The sequence below is a fragment of the Juglans microcarpa x Juglans regia genome, chromosome 1S (genome assembly GCF_004785595.1).
Source record: "Juglans microcarpa x Juglans regia isolate MS1-56 chromosome 1S, Jm3101_v1.0, whole genome shotgun sequence".
Taxonomy (NCBI): domain Eukaryota; kingdom Viridiplantae; phylum Streptophyta; class Magnoliopsida; order Fagales; family Juglandaceae; genus Juglans; species Juglans microcarpa x Juglans regia.
In genome coordinates, this window is record NC_054595.1 from 132,308 (window position 1) to 148,845 (window position 16,538).

Consider the following 16,538-nt stretch of genomic DNA (forward strand, 5'->3'; position numbering starts at 1 on the left):
AGCGCCAGTCGAGCGCCAGTCGAGCCATGTTGAGCACACTTCAATCTTTTTCATGTACCAATCCATCAACACTTGTTACAACTCAACTTTACATAGGTTTTCACAAGAATATGCCAATTAACTCATTTTTCCCTCAACAATCTCCCCCTTTGGCATTTCTGTGACAAAACCTCTAACCTATACATAGGACCTAATCCTAACACACCCAAATCAGGATTCCTATTTTTCAGGCAAAAAGTCTTGAGCACGTTGAGATATTTCTGCAAACACTTAGCAAACGGTTAAACGTACCAATAACAATATGCAAGAAATAATCATAAGCATAAACATCTGTAGCACAGTTTTCAGAAAAGACTTTTCATTAAGAATTAATTCAGACATTGTTTTCAATTTAGACAAACAATATTAGCACGAGCAGCATGTGATACAAATAAAAATAGCTGCTCCCCCACAAAACAAAAACACAAGCTGCTCCAACAGCTTTCTTGCTACTCCCCCTAAATCTCTATACCACTCCACCTTAATCTATACTCTCCCTTTTTGTCACAAACGCCAAGGGTCTCAAGTATCACCATGAGGCTGACTGCCATCATCATCACCATCAGGCTGACTTCCATCATCATCAAGGCGCTCCTCTATATCGTTGAAGCGTTGAGTCACAAGCTGCTGCAGGGTGTTAACTTTAGCATCAAGGCTATCAAACCGTGCATCAAACCGGGCTTCAAGACGAGCAAGATACTCAATGACCCGCTGAAGGCTGGGTTCGGTCAAACCAGGTGCCGAGCTATGAGGCTGTGAGCATAAAGGCTGAGAGGTCGATGGCTGAGACGTGGATGGCTGGGAGGAGGATGCAGGAGGATGCTCAACATTCAGTGGGTGAGGGGTAATGTGAGCACGACTCAGCTGCATGGTCCTACGCCCAATAGGAGCCTTAAGAGGAACTCTAGGCTCATTAGGAAGAAGCATAACAGCCTGAGAGAGGGCTATCCTAGTGATTAGGCAGGCGAGAGGCAAGCCAGTCCGTAATTTCGGGGAATTGAATGCCTCAAGCATAACCCGACAGAGATGACTCCCCAGATCAATGGAGACATCATTTATCAATGCATACAAAAAAATGGCGCGGTCAGGACCGACATCACTTTGATGACCAGTAGGATATAGGTTTGTAAGGACTATCCTACTGAGAATGAGAAACTCGGGTGTAAAACGTGAGGTGAGAATGGGTGATTTACCATCCCAACTCGAAAATGGACCGATTAAACATTCAACAATGACAGTCGGACTAGGAGGAGAAGTCCGTGTATATGGATATGTGGGGTTTGCCACTCGCGGGGCATTTAGCAAATCCGCAACCATGCCCGGAGTCACCCGGAAGACAATGTTCCGGAGACTGACTTCAAAAGAGCCATCATCAGAGATGGCAGCAATATTGGAGTAAAACTCCTTAACCAACTCCACAGAAGGAGTGGGATGACCAATGGTCAAAGCCAGCCACTGGCGAGACTCAAAAATGCGGGGAATAACAGTCTCAGAAAGCTCACCAAGGAGAACTTCCCGCTCGACAATAGGAGAACGGGTAGAAAAATTTTGAGTGTAAAGTTCTCTTGCACGAGGATTGCGGAAATGTGCTTGAGCGGGGGCTGGAGGATTTTGGCGTGAACGAACTCTTCGAGACATGACAGAAGCTGGACAAAATCAGTGACCGTTAGACAAGGCTAAAGGTAATGTGAAATACCCAATGCTTGATGAATGCACATGCCTAATTTTGAACCAAGCCAAACTTAGGTAAAAAAAAATTTTTTAAAACAAGTCATGAATGTTGTCAAAAACCATTTTAAAATGCACAATGCACATGCCCAAAAACACAATTGAACAACCCATTTGGCATTTTGAGCACTTCAAGTGCAACTAAGCCAATGTTGGGTTTTAAACCCAATGGAGGTCCCAAGCCTCAATGCCAAACACTATCCCTACACTTAGAATAGACAAAAATGACCATGGGGACAAGGCAATACCAAAGCATGATGAAAATAGGAAATGAAACTTCATTGAAGCAATTCATCGAGCACTTGGAGTGCATCCAAGTACACACAAAATGAAAAACCCCTTGGGGTTCTAAGAACCTCCTAAATACAAAGAGAATAGGAATGGACAACCAAGAGGTCCATTCAAACACCAAACAAACCAACCAATGTGTTCCATTTCGGAATCCCCAAATCTAAAGCCCTAATTTCCGAAATGTATATGCATGGAGATGTATGTTGTAAAATGAAAAAAAAATGTCCAAAAATGATTGAGAAGAGGGAGAAATAAGAGACTTACCGTGATTGAAGCAAGATTTTGGGAGAAAATGAAGGAAACCACACGGAGAGAAGAGGAGAGGTTATCGCACGGGGTGGGGAGAGGAAACGGTGCAGGGGGGGGAAATACGGGCTGGGGAAAAAGAAAAGGGAGGGGGGCGGTTTTAAAACACGTTCGCTCGAGCGGCTTTTAAGTTCGCTCGAGCGGATGCCCAGAAATTTTCCTGCTTCTCTTTTCTTACAGAAATTCAGTGTGATCCAACTATTAATGAAGTTAATTTTTAAATCATTCACACACACATCAAATGTAGAAAGGCATCATGTCCTTATAAAACACGCAGATAATAAACACAAAGTATCACAAGTAATAAAGACAGCCGTGTTAACAAATTCCTTGCTCAATCAAGAAATTTCAACCAAAAGGTGTGAGCGGGGTTGGGCTGTACAAGAAACCACAAGTGTTTGAGAAACTCTTCCAAGATGCAGAAAGTCAAACCCAATGCTGCTAGAACCTAGATGCTTCTGTTTGATTATCTGTATCAATGTTAAGATACTTGTTTACCTTTTTTTTTTTTTTTTTTTTTAAATATATATATGCAACAACAGCCCTTTTTCTTTTCAATGACATACAATATCATCTTCTTTTCTTTTTCTTTGCAGAAGGGAACAATAATGAGATTGTCTAGCCCGTGGTCAATTCTGTGTGTAGGTAGAGTTTCCTAACACTTTTGATTGCCTCCCCAAAAACTCACGGTGGTGAAACGTCGATTGACTAAGCATGGAGTGAAGTGTGTGAAGCTAGTCACAGATTACAACTGATACTCATGTTTCAAACCTTTGTAAGCCATAGAAATATGATACAATTCTCAAAAGACACATGCACCTAGATTTTTAGAATTAACAACACCAATAACTAATATCACAACCAAGGAGAGCATGTAAAGGCAGTAATACCAAAAAAAAATACGAGGAGGAATAATCACAAAATAACAAAGACAAAAACAAAACAAAAAACAATGCAGGTAAAGCATGCAATGCATGTTATGCATGTTTCAACCCTCAGGTCAATGCACAAATACCAATAGCCTTTCGAAGTAATTCAAACCGAAGACCATCCAAAGGTTTAGTGAAAAGGTCGGCTAGTTGGTGTTCGGTGGGAATGTACTCAAGAGTCACCACACGTGTTTCTACCAGCTCTCGAATAAGATGATGTCTAATGTCAATGTGCTTGGTCCTAGAGTGTTGGACAGGATTTTTTGAAATGTTTATGGCACTAGTATTGTCACAATAAATGCTCATCATACCTTGAGTAATACCATAGTCACACAACATTTGCTTCATCCACAACAATTGCGTGCAACAGCTGCCTGCAGCAATATATTCAGCCTCAGCCGTGGACAGCGATATGGAATTTTGCTTCTTGCTCATCCAGGCAACAAGGTTTGTGCCGACATAGAAACACCCACCAGAAGTACTTTTTCTATCATCTGCATTACCTGCCCAATCAGCATCTGAATAGCCTGCAAGCTCAGTATTAGAGTCTCTAGAATACCAGATCCCATAATTGACTGTCTCATTTACATAGCGAAGTATGCGTTTGACAGCTACTAAATGAGATTCCTTAGGATTAGCTTGAAATCTAGCACAGACCCCAACACTAAAAGCAATGTCTGGTCTACTTGCAGTGAGATACAGTAGACTCCCAATTATGCTCCTATACAAGGATTGCTCAACATTCTTGCCTGACCCATCAGTACTAAGCTTAACACTCGTGCTCATAGGGGTTCTGGCATGGCTTTTCCCATCTAATCCAAATTTTTTGATTAATTCCTTTGCATATTTGGATTGAGATATAAACAGCCCATTGTCCAACTGTTTCACCTGGAGTCCTAAGAAAAAGGTTAGTTCACCTACCATGCTCATTTCAAATTCATTTTTCATTTCTTCAGCAAACTCAAGAGCCAAGGCGTCAACCGATGATCCAAAGACAATGTCATCCACATAGATTTGAGCAACTCTTATGTCTTCTCCAACTTTTTTTGATAAACAGTGTTCTGTCAACACTTCCTCTCAGAAAATTGTGATCTTCAAGATATGAAGTAAGCCTCTCATACCAAGCTCTAGGAGCTTGTTTCAAACCATATAAGGCTTTCTTCAACCTATAGACATGATTAGGATATTTTGGATCATTAAAGCCTTTTGGTTGTTCGACGTACACTTCTTCTTGGAGGATCCCATTCAGAAATGCACTCTTGACATCCATTTGATACAGCTTGAAACACATGTGGCATGCAATGCTTAATAATATCCGGATAGATTCAAGTCTGGCAACTGGAGCAAAGGTCTCGTCAAAGTCTATTCCTTCCATCTGTGCATACCCTTGAGCAACCAATCTTGCTTTATTTCTCACTATTGTACCATTCTCATCCGACTTATTCTTAAATATCCACTTAGTACCCACGACATTGTGATTCTCTGGTCTTGGCACCAAGTACCACACATTATTCCTCACAAATTGGTTTATTTCTTCATGCATAGCATTCAACCAATTCTCATCATTTAAGGCTTCTTCGATTCTTTTTGGTTCAATTTGTGAGATGTAGCTTGAGTAAGCCAATTGATTTATCACTTTCCTCCTCAGCCTCATTCCTTCATCAATGTGTCCTATGATGTTATCCTGAGGATGATTTAACTTTACTCTTAACGAGGGCTCCTTTTGGTAACTCACTTTCTCATTTGATGAGGTCTCTAAGTTCTCATTTAGAGTACCAAAATCTTCTTGCCCAGTTTCACTCGGTGTGTGAGTTTGCTCTTCCTTGTTCAACTCCTCTCTAGGAGCATCATTGACCACCACATTTATGGATTCCATGACGGTTTGGGTGCGTCGATTGTAGCTCCTATACGCACGACTGTTTCTGGAATATCCAAGAAAAATTCCCTCATCACTCTTAGGGTCAAACTTAGCTAAGTTTTCCCTATCTCTCAAAATGTAGCATTTACTACCAAACACCCGAAAGTATTTCACATTTGGTTTCTTTCCTTTCCACATCTCATAAGGTGTTTTGGAAGTGTTTGGTCGTGGATAGACTCTATTCACAATATGACATGCTGTGTTCACAGCTTCTCCCCAGAAGTGAGTAGGTACATTTTTACTGTGAATCATGACCCGTGCCATTTCTTGAATAACTCTGTTCTTTCTTTCGACCACTCCATTTTGTTATGGAGTGATAGGGGCAGAAAATTCATGACTGATACCTTCTTCATCACAGAAACTCTCAAGATTTGAGTTTTCAAACTCTCTTCCATGATCACTCCTAATTCTGACTATTGCTTTCCCTTGCTCATTTTGAAGTTTCTTGCACAAAGTTCTAATCACATTAGGAGCTTCACCTTTTTCTCTCAGAAATTCTACCCAGGAGTATCTGGTGAAATCATCTACCATTACCAGTATGTATTTCTTTCCCCCCAGGCTCTCAGTTCTAGAGGGTCCCATAAGATCAATGTGCAGCAACTCTAATGGTCGTTCGGTCAGAATAGCCGTTGTGTGCTTGTGAGCTGTTCTAACTTGTTTTCCCAACTGACATGACCCACAAACAGGAGTCTCTACTTTACCCAGCTCAGGCAATCCTACCACCATCTCTTTCTTGGCAATCTTAGACAGATTTTTGTGATTCACATGTCCAAGTCTTTGATGCCAGAGGTCAGTAGCCTCATTCTTAGCACTATTGCAACTATGCTGAGGATTAGGGGCAATGCCATAACAATTATCAGATGTCCTTGTTCCTTGCATAATGCAATTTCCATTATTATTTGAAACAACACACATATCTTTTGAAAAACGGACTTCTGCACCATTGTCACACATTTGGCTTATACTGAGGAGATTGGCTTTTAATCCATCAACAAATAGGACTTCTCTCAAGATGGGCAGTCCAGGTATTTCAATTTCACCCCTTCCTATTATATCAGCTTTACCGCCATCTCCAAATGTTACTGTTCCACACTTGTACTCTTCAACTGTTTTAAATAGACTTTTATCACCTGACATGTGGCGAGAACATCCGCTATCAAGGTACCACATGTAGGTGTCTCTGGTCTTTAGAGCAATGTGTGCCACATGGCAAGTGTGTATTTTTCCAGTTCTGACCCACATTTTTCTAACTTTTGGAGAGATGTCCTTTTTGCTAGTTGACAGTTGGTCTATCTTGACATTTAGCATCTCATTTTGTCTGGTTAGGGCCCTGACTTGACTCCAAAGATTCAAATGCTCTCTTCTTGATTTACTATTTCCATCTCTCATAGGATTCCTCCTAAGCTCATAGCAGTTTGGTCGAATGTGACCAAACTTACCACAATTATGGCACACATAATTCTCCTTGCGATCTCTTTGTCCCCTGAAGAATGAGGCATACTTAGGAGCAGTTATGGGATTTTTATCCATTCTTGGTGAGTACACACTTCTACTTCGAGAGCGTGTATGATCATACATGGTGTATCTCTTCAATTTAAAACAGTCTCCTACAACATGACCAGTCTTACCACAGTGGCGACACACAGGACTTGTATTTCGAACTCTTGACTTATCATGAGACTGAACACCCATATTTACATGAGAGGATTTCTTACCCTTGTCAGATGGGTTAGCATTCCCTTTTGCAATTGACTCACGAACAAACACAGTTTTCCTCTCATTCTTATAGGAGACTTTTGAGGTAGTAGCTGCATCAAATTTCTCTGTATTATATCCTAGTCCACTCTTGTCACCAGGAGGCTTTCCTGACTCCAGGATTTCATCCAGCTTTTCTTTCCTAGTGGACAAGGATTTCAGTTCATCCTTCAACAGAATCATCTCACTTTCTTGATTTTTTAATTCCTCTTCTAGAGAAACATTTCTTATTTTCAACTGATCAGTTAAACCAATGACTTCATTTAATTTGCTTTGAAGCTCTTCATTTTCTCGTTTTCTGAAGTCTATCTCCTCATTGTGCGCTTTGTTGCGCTTTCTCAATTTAACACATTCATTGTACAGCTTCTCGTAGACTTCTTGCAACTGATCTTCATACCCAGATTCATTTCCAGATATGCTCCCATCATCAGACACTGATTCACTACATTGACTTTTGCTGCTGACAGAGGTAGTGAATGCCATGTAGTTAAGATTTCTTTTTGGAGAAGAGTTATCTGTCACTCGACTCTGATTCACTCTCACTTAGAGATGCAATCTTAGCTCTTTCTTTTGCCTTTTTGTAATTTGCACATTCCAGACGAATGTGTCCAAATCCATGACATTCATGACACTGCACCTTTGATTGTACCTTGTCTTTATTTGTTCTAGTGTACTTCTCAGTGCTTCTCTCTTTGTTCCCTGAACTTGAGCCTCTATTATATCTTTCAAACTTTTTCTTCTCTGGCCTCTGGTTCTTATTGTTTCTAGCCACAAACATTTTCCTGAACTTCTTAGCATAAAATGCTATTTCTCTGTCACTCATAGCCGACTCATCGGATGACTCATCTGACTCTTCTCTAATGGTATTGAGGGCTATGGACTTGTGTTTCTTATCCACAGGAAAAGTGTGTTCATATGTTTGTAGAGAGCCTACCAATTCTTCAATTCTCATACTGTCTAGATCTTTGCTTTCTTCAATAGCAGTAACTTTAGGACGAAACATCTCAGGGAGTGATCTGAGAACTTTTCTCACAATTCTGTTCTCAGGAATTCTGTCCCCTAGATTAAAACGAGAATTGACAACATCATTTAGTTTGGCATAAAAGGCATCGAAGGTTTCATCATCCTTCATCCTAAGTTCTTCAAAACTTGTGGTCAGCATTTGAAGTTTAGAATTCTTTACAGCCTTGGTACCCTCATGGGTGACCTCAAGAATGTCCCAAGCTTCTTTGCAATTCTCACACATGGAGATTCGCTTGAACTCCTCCTGGGACACGGCCATGAAAATCGCATTCAGGCCTTTGCTATTCCAACCACACTCACTAATTTCCTCCCTAGAGTAATTATCCACATCTTTGGGAGTTTGAACTCCTTCAATAATAGTGACTGGTTCTCTCCATCCCTTTGTTATAGAAACCCACACTCGTTCATCCACAGATTTTAGAAAAGCTCTCATTCGAACTTTCCAATAAGCATAGTTGTTTCCATCAAAATAAGGTGGCGATGTGAGAGATTGAGACTTATCCATTTTAACCACTACAGCAGGATCACACTCAGGAATTTAATCCCAGTGGAGTGAACCCGCTCTGATACCAATTGAAAAAGCAGTGGCTCTACCAATCACTACACCTAGAGGGGAGGTGAATAGGTGTATTCCAATTTTGATCGTCTTTTCAATATTAGAAATAAATAAACAGTTAATCAATGGACAAAAACAATTAACACAATGATTTTGTTCACGAAGTGGAAACTCATTTGAAGAACTTCTTCAAATTCTAAAACCACTCCGGGTGTAAGGCACCACCTAAAATCCACTATAGAAAAAGTTTATTACAACCAATTTAGAGACACTCACAAAACCTTTGTAGTTCCTAAACCTGGCTTGCAACATCACGAATGACCCACTCGATTTCTACACGCATGTAATGTCGGAACTCCGACCTTCTATAGCTTTCCACGAGAACCTCTCGATCTCTGCATCACAGCAGCTCCGGAAACCTTCCGGCCAACAGCACGTCCATTTCAATGGACTTTGAATGAGATTTTATCTTGAGTGTGGTGTGGTAGATATGTGTTCGTCCAAGAGAGATTCACAAGGTGAGGAATAGGTTTCTCTCTTTGGCTTTTGAAACACTTAGGGTTTTTCTCTATTTTTCCACACTCAGAACAGAAATGATCTGTTCTATATATAGTTCCAGCAAGTCACGGCGCTCAAAACATGAATCTTTAGGTTGTCTTGAACATTGGCTCGAGCGAGGTGTCGAGCGAAGGTCGAGCGCACGTTATCTTCTGAAACCGCTCGAGCGAGTTGTCGAGCGAAGTTCGAGCGAAGGTCTCTGGATGAGTTCAGCTCGCGCGCAACATCGAGCGCACATCGAGCGACCCACTCTGGATGAGTTCCGCTCGAGCGCTGAGTCGAGCGCACATCGAGCGAACCACTCTGGATGGGTTCTGCTCGAGCGCCACGTCAAGCTCACCTCGAGCGAATCACTCTGTTTGGGTTCCGCTCGAGCGCTTAGTCGAGCGCACATCGAGCGAACCACTCTGGATGGGTTCTGCTCGAGCGTTACGTCAAGCTCACCTCGAGCGAACCACTCTGCCTGGGTTCCGCTCGAGCGCTTAGTCGAGCTCACCTCGAGCGAACCACTCTGCCTGGTTCCGCTCGAGCGCCAGGTCGAGCGCCCATCGAGCGAACCTCTCTGGAAGGTTCCGCTCGAGCGCCAGTCGAGCGCCAGTCGAGCCATGTTGAGCACACTTCAATCTTTTTCATGTACCAATCCATCAACACTTGTTACAACTCAACTTTACATAGGTTTTCACAAGAATATGCCAATTAACTCATTTTTCCCTCAACAGATATGAAGCTGGTTTTGTATAAATTTAAGTTGAACTGAATTTGTTAAATATTTGTGCCTTTGAATAGAATTATTCTTTAAATATAGAAAGCTACTCTGCATTTTTGTGGTATATCTATTTACTGAAGTTAGCATTCACATCTTGAGTTTGAAGCGTGTAGTGCGTATCATGAACATGAGTGAGGTCCAAGTAGTACTGCAGTTACAAAAATAGTACCACTCCATAAACAAACTAGTCGCTAAAAGCAATTTTTACTTTAAAATGTTTTAAAGATGTATGTGTGTATATATATAAAGCTAGCGATGTAAATTTATTTTATATCTCTACCTCCAAAAATGAAGAAAAAAAATCTGAGAAGCCCATCTTTTTAAAACTATATTTTTCTTTTTCAATATCATCAAGTAATGAGATTAGTCATAAATTAATAAACCAATAAGACACATTTGTTAATTAGTTAATTTAATTTTATATTAAACCTAGTAATTCAATTAGATACATGATTTTTTATTTTATAGGTTTAATTTAATGGCGTGCATTCCTATCAAATAAGAAAACTTATTGGCATATACATTATTAGATTTTTATTTAATAATAATAAAATTTGATAATGAATAGAAATATTAATTTAGTAAATTAGATAGAATGAAATAATAGATGATGTGATTTCAATAGCAATCTTGACAAGATTGCGGACTTATAATCTTGTCATATAAATAAAGAAACAGATAGATCTGCTTTTGTTTGGCAAGGGAAAAAATAGATATGCTTTTGTTTGATGATGCTTACCACATACATTCGTTTCCCAATTAGTAAATGATTGGCCTCGATTTGTATTCTAATATATGGGGAATTCAATCATTGCACATGTCTCCTATATATATTCGTCTCATGATTTACTAACTAGACTACTGTTACATTTATTATAAGGAAATGCGCCCTGAGGGGGGCGATAGACTATTACGTACCTTTTTGTTGAGTAATGTTGGCCATGTGTTAAAAAGTTGGAATTAAGGGCATCTCCAGCCTCTCTCTCTTCCTCTATCCAGAGTATATTGGGATAAAATATGATGTCAGGCATGTGCTATAAGGAATCCAAAATGGAGGCGATCTCCATCTTTTTCTCCGTTACTAGCTAGCTACTTAATGTCTAAAGAAGCGTTAAAACTACATTATCGATCTATCACGCACACGTACCATTGCCTCCTGTTCTCAACTTTGATCCAGCTTCCTCTTTATATACACCTATTTTCGTTGTGGGATGGCATGCATATACAGCTAGCTTGCCTCCAAATATATAGTCCTCGTTTCCCGAGATGGGTTTCGAAGAGTACTTCGTCGGTGGACGCTTGAGATGTCGTTACAAGAAGCTAACTAATTACGCTGAGGTGAAGGGCGCCGTGGCAAGGCCTAGAAGGCGTTGGGTGCAGAAAATGAATGGAGGGCTAAAGGGCTTTCGCGTATCCAGGTCTAGGAAGCTTACCTTGAAGGCGTTTTCTATGATGCTACTGCCGGTCGGGTTTGCGGCCAGGATCTATGCTCACTTTGCCAGTCGAATGAACATCGATGGTGTATGCCCTGCTATCATCTTCCCCACCCAATGGGGGTTTCCAATTCTATCTCATCCCTCCCTACGTAGAAAGAGTGTCATTTCTCTTAATAGAAATCTGTCCTACACGACTCCGTGACAACCTTCATTTCTGTTATAGAAAAAGAGAACAATATTTTAATGTGAGATATGAAATTTTTTTAATTGAGTTCATGACAGCATTTTTTGTGGGCGCAACTATTAGCTAGAAAAATGAACAAAATATTTGATCTATCATTTTTTGTGGGTGCAATGGTAAAAGAACTTAACAATTTCATAAAATAAATACCCAACAAACCTTTTTCTCAAACTTCGATCCATATATGTGATTCCGCCACTAATAACCTCATAGCTAGCTAGGCTGTATCACAAATTATTCAAACCTCTCTAGCGGTAATATATATATAGAGTCTAATTAAAAGTGATTTTTCAATATAGACTTTAGATATTCCAAATTGTTAGAGGCCTCCAATACTTCCAGCCAGTCCATTTATATAAACCGTTTGAACTGAATAAACAATTAGAACCCAAGGGGGAGGGGCTCGTGATTTTAACCAATATATTCTAAAAGAAGGAAAAGAAGAAAAAAAACAATTATTTCAGGATAGTACATCATTCTAATGAAATCCCAGATCTGGACTTCACTAATTAGATTGAAAAAGCGCTCGAGAAGTATTTACTACGTACAAGTAGTTTCTAAGACTGACATACTAGACATGGATCAACCTATCTTCATACCTGATTATTGAGTGTGCATTAGTGTATTATTCTTTAGGCATTCATCTAGGTATTAATATAACCTGTACATACATATATACATAACAGATAAGTGGTGTGATCATTAATTAGGGTTATACGTTCGAACGTTAACAATACGCTGTCATTTTTTAGTTCAGTACATTCAGACGTATATCATTTGATGTGCGAATGTAGATATTATGTTCAGACAAATGTTTATACGTGCGAACAATTTTGTAGTCTATTCGAACATTACAAGATTTACATGCAAACGTATTGTTTTAAAATTAAATTTTTATTGTCTAGATAAATTACGTTTGAACGTTACTAGAGACATGCGAACGTTATTGCTATATAGTTCGACCGTAATGTCTTCTCATGCGAACGATATAAACTAATGTTTGAACGTATGGGCTTAAGATTCGAATGCTTGTATAATGGAATTTAAAGTTACAAATTTAAATATCCATACTAAAAGAAAGAACATAATATTAAACAGAAAATAGTAAATAGTAAATTAAAAAAATTGTTGAGAACTAAAATATATAAATACAAACGGGATTAACTGATATTGTTCATCACAAAAATAAAACAAAAAATTACATGAAATGATAAAAACAAAAGCAAAAAATGGATTAGCAGAGCTCAGTACGCATTGTTTAAATATGTATGAAATTCGTCTGACAACCTGTTGACCTTCTCATTTAGGATATCTAAACGATGGCCAAGTAAAGACAGTGTGCTCTATTGATGCCCGAAAAGACCCAATCTATCGGTCGATGTGTGCAGTAATATCCGACACAATCACATCCACCCAAGTAGGACACGCATCCCCTATAGCTCCACTCATCGACTCCCCACTAATACTCCCGTTGTGGGGAGCAACACCTGCCCCAATCTAGGTCAGTGGCACAAGATCTGGTGGAGGCCCAACCTCACGCCAAGCACGCCCCTTCACATGTCCAAGGCTCCGTTGATGAGAGGTCATGTCGAATGGGCTAATCTGCTTAGCCAACCACTCCTCAGCTCGAGGTGCCACTCCCGGCTGCAGGAGCAACCAAATAATGATCACCCCATATGAAAGGTTTGAACATATTATTACTCATAAGTTAGTAATTTAATTTAATGAGCATAATTATCTATTAAAATGTAATATACGATAGAATACATATATATAATATATTATGTGCTATAGTATCACTATATATTAGTCATTATATATAAATCACTATCTATAAATGAAGTATGTAATTATGCTATAGTATGAACAAGAGAAAACGGGACGCAGTCCTTCAAACAAAGCACTTTGATACATAGGTTGCACTGTTCAAGGTTTTAGGTTCTATACCATGGACTGTGAACGTAATCGGAAGACTCAAAATTGTGGTGTGTTAGTCAAGGGTAGTAATGCAACATAGGATATTGACTACCTTGGTGTCATATGTGACATTATTGGACTGAAATACCTTGGCAGGAATGTGAAATATTGTTTTCACAGTATCTTAATTATTCACTTATTGAGATTAATTCGAGCTAAATTTTGGTCGTAAAGAGGATGTACGAACTGTGAATAGTTAGTTGCTATATTATTTCGGCATCACAAGGGTAGGTGTCATGAACACTTCAAGAGATTTGAGAAGTTGGAGGAGGCACACATTTTCAACAAATGAATTTAGACGATTGGAGGAAGTGCCACAAGCCCAGATAATTAGCTAATTGCATTTTCTCCTATAACTTATTTAATTTGTGTTGTGGTTTCATAGGTTATATTTAACATTGTTACATTCTCTTGCAGCACTTAAGTTCTATCAATGCACAGAATATATCATCTTTCACAATTCACCATCGTGCATGTTCAAGGTCATTCCAATGTCTTGCAGAAAAAATAGTAATTAGTTATTATATATATCTTTTTATGGTAGTCTTTAATTAAGTTCTAACATGATTTAATTTTGCTAATGTGGCATAATTACAAACGCGACAATTTGGAAAATTTCTCTCGCATTCATGTGTATGCTACAACCAATACCGATGCCAAATACGAATGGACTGATCCTATAGCTAGAGATAATTATGTAAGTCAAAATCAATTAACAAAGCATTATTCCATTATAGATATAATTTGTTCTGCATGTTTTTCTACTATTTTTTGTTTGTTTATTATTTATTGTAGTTTTTGTAATTCTCGTAAGAATAAATGATTGAGTTGTAGCATGCCTTTAAGGAATCTTCTCTCAGTGACATCAACATTTTTACCCAAGTCCTTGGGACCAAGTCTAGTTTGGTCAGAGGGCTTGGACATTCCTTCAAACGTGTCAATTCATCCTCCACGGCCTCAATTTCAGTAGTGAATAATCTTACAAAATATTTGGACGCTATGCGCCAAGAGATTAAGCAAATGAAGTCGAGACAGTAAGAGTTGAAGGGTCTCCTATCTCGATAATCAGATTTGGAGATGCGTCTGCAAGAGTAGCAAAGAGACCAGGAGGAAAGAAACACGTTGGAGTTCAAGAACAGATATAGCAGGAGATGTTGGTCTAAATGGAAAGTATTATGTCACTGCAACAGAATAGCGCTGGTCAGGGAAAGAAGAAAAAATGAACTTTAATCTATGTTTGCACAATATGCTTGTTGATGTCGTAATTCACACACCCTTGGGCCAGGCCCCAGCAACTCGAGTCTTCCGACCTAGGCCTCAATCGGTGCTATATGGAGCCCCCAGCAGTGGTTCGGTGCGGCTTTACGGTGTCGGTTTGTACATCGTTGGTGATGAACAGTATTTAAATGCAGTAAATAAATAGATGAACACACAAATTTTACGTGATTCAGCACTAGGACTACGTCCACGGGGGTTTGGGGATGGGAGATTCCACTATAATAAGCTTGTTTACAGTCTCTCGTGGCCTCTCATTTCTCACCGCACAATAGAAGCTGTAGAGCTATTTTATGGAGAAGAAGTTCTCTCTAGAGCTCTCTGGATGAAGAAGAAGTCTCTGAGTCCGAAGAAGTCGAAGTCATCCCCACTAAAAAGAGTGTCTCTCAACCCCAGAGTGTAAAAATATCAGATCCAAAGTCCAGAAGTCCCCAATTCGTCAGTTTCCATTGCCTTTTACTGCCTGCCCCTCACTTGCTTTAAGTAACTTCCATACTTTTTCTCTCCTGACACCCTACACATTATATTTTCTTCATTTATGTCAAATCACCTTTTTTTCTCTCCTGACATTACTTTTCCCTCATTCTTCGCTTACACTTCTATGTCTTTCCTTTCATGTCCCTCACGCTTCTCTATTATTTGATCTTCTAGTGAGTCCCCCAGTGGCTGGGCCTAGGACATTCTATGGGCCGGGAAAAAACCCCTAACATTACCCTGCCAATTCCTATCGGACTTGTCAGATGGATATTCCACTGAGAAATATTTTGTAGAAGATCCCGTCGATAAATATTTTGTAGATAATAAATATTTCATAGATAAAGAGCCCGCTAATAAATATTTTGTAGATGGAGATGTCATTGATAAATATTTTGTAGATGACAATAAATATTTTGTAGAAGATCCCACCGATAAATATTTTGTAGATAAAGAGCCTATTGATAAATATTTCGTAGATAAGAACCCGCTAATAAATATTTTGTAGATAAAGATCTCGCTAATAAATATTTTGTAGATGGAGATTCCGCCGATATAGGTAATCCCTAGTAATCGAAAGGAATTGGCATGGTAATGTTAAGGGGTTTTTCCCAGGCCAATAGAATGTCCTAGGCCCAACCACTGGGGGGACTCACTAGAAGATCGAATAATAGAGAAGAGTGAGGGACAAAAAATGTAAGGCATAGAGGTGTAAGTAGAGAATGAGGGAAAAGTAATATCAGGAGAGAAAAATGAGTGATTTGACATAAAGTAAGAAAATATAATGTGTAAGGTGTCAAGAAAGAAAAAGTATGGAAGTGACTTAAACCAAGTGAGAGGCAAGCAATAAAAGGCAATGGAAACTGACAGATTGAGGACTTCTGGACTCTGGATTTGATATTTTTACACTCTTGGGTTGAGAGACACTCTTTTTGTGGGGGACGACTTCGACTTCTTTAGACTCAGGGACTTTTTCTTCATCCAGAGAGCTCCATAGAGAATTTATTCTCTATAAAATAGCTCTACAGCTTCTATTGTATGGTGAGAAATGAGAGGTCACGAGAGACAATAAACTAGCTTATTATAGTAGAATTTCCCCTCTCCAAAATCCCGTGGACGTAGGCCTAGTGCCAAACCATGTAAAATCTGTGTGTTCATCTATTTATTTACTGCATTTAAATATTGTTCATCGCCAACGATGTACGAACCGACACCGTATAGCCGTACCAGACCACTGTCGGGGGCTCCAACAGCACCGATCGAGAC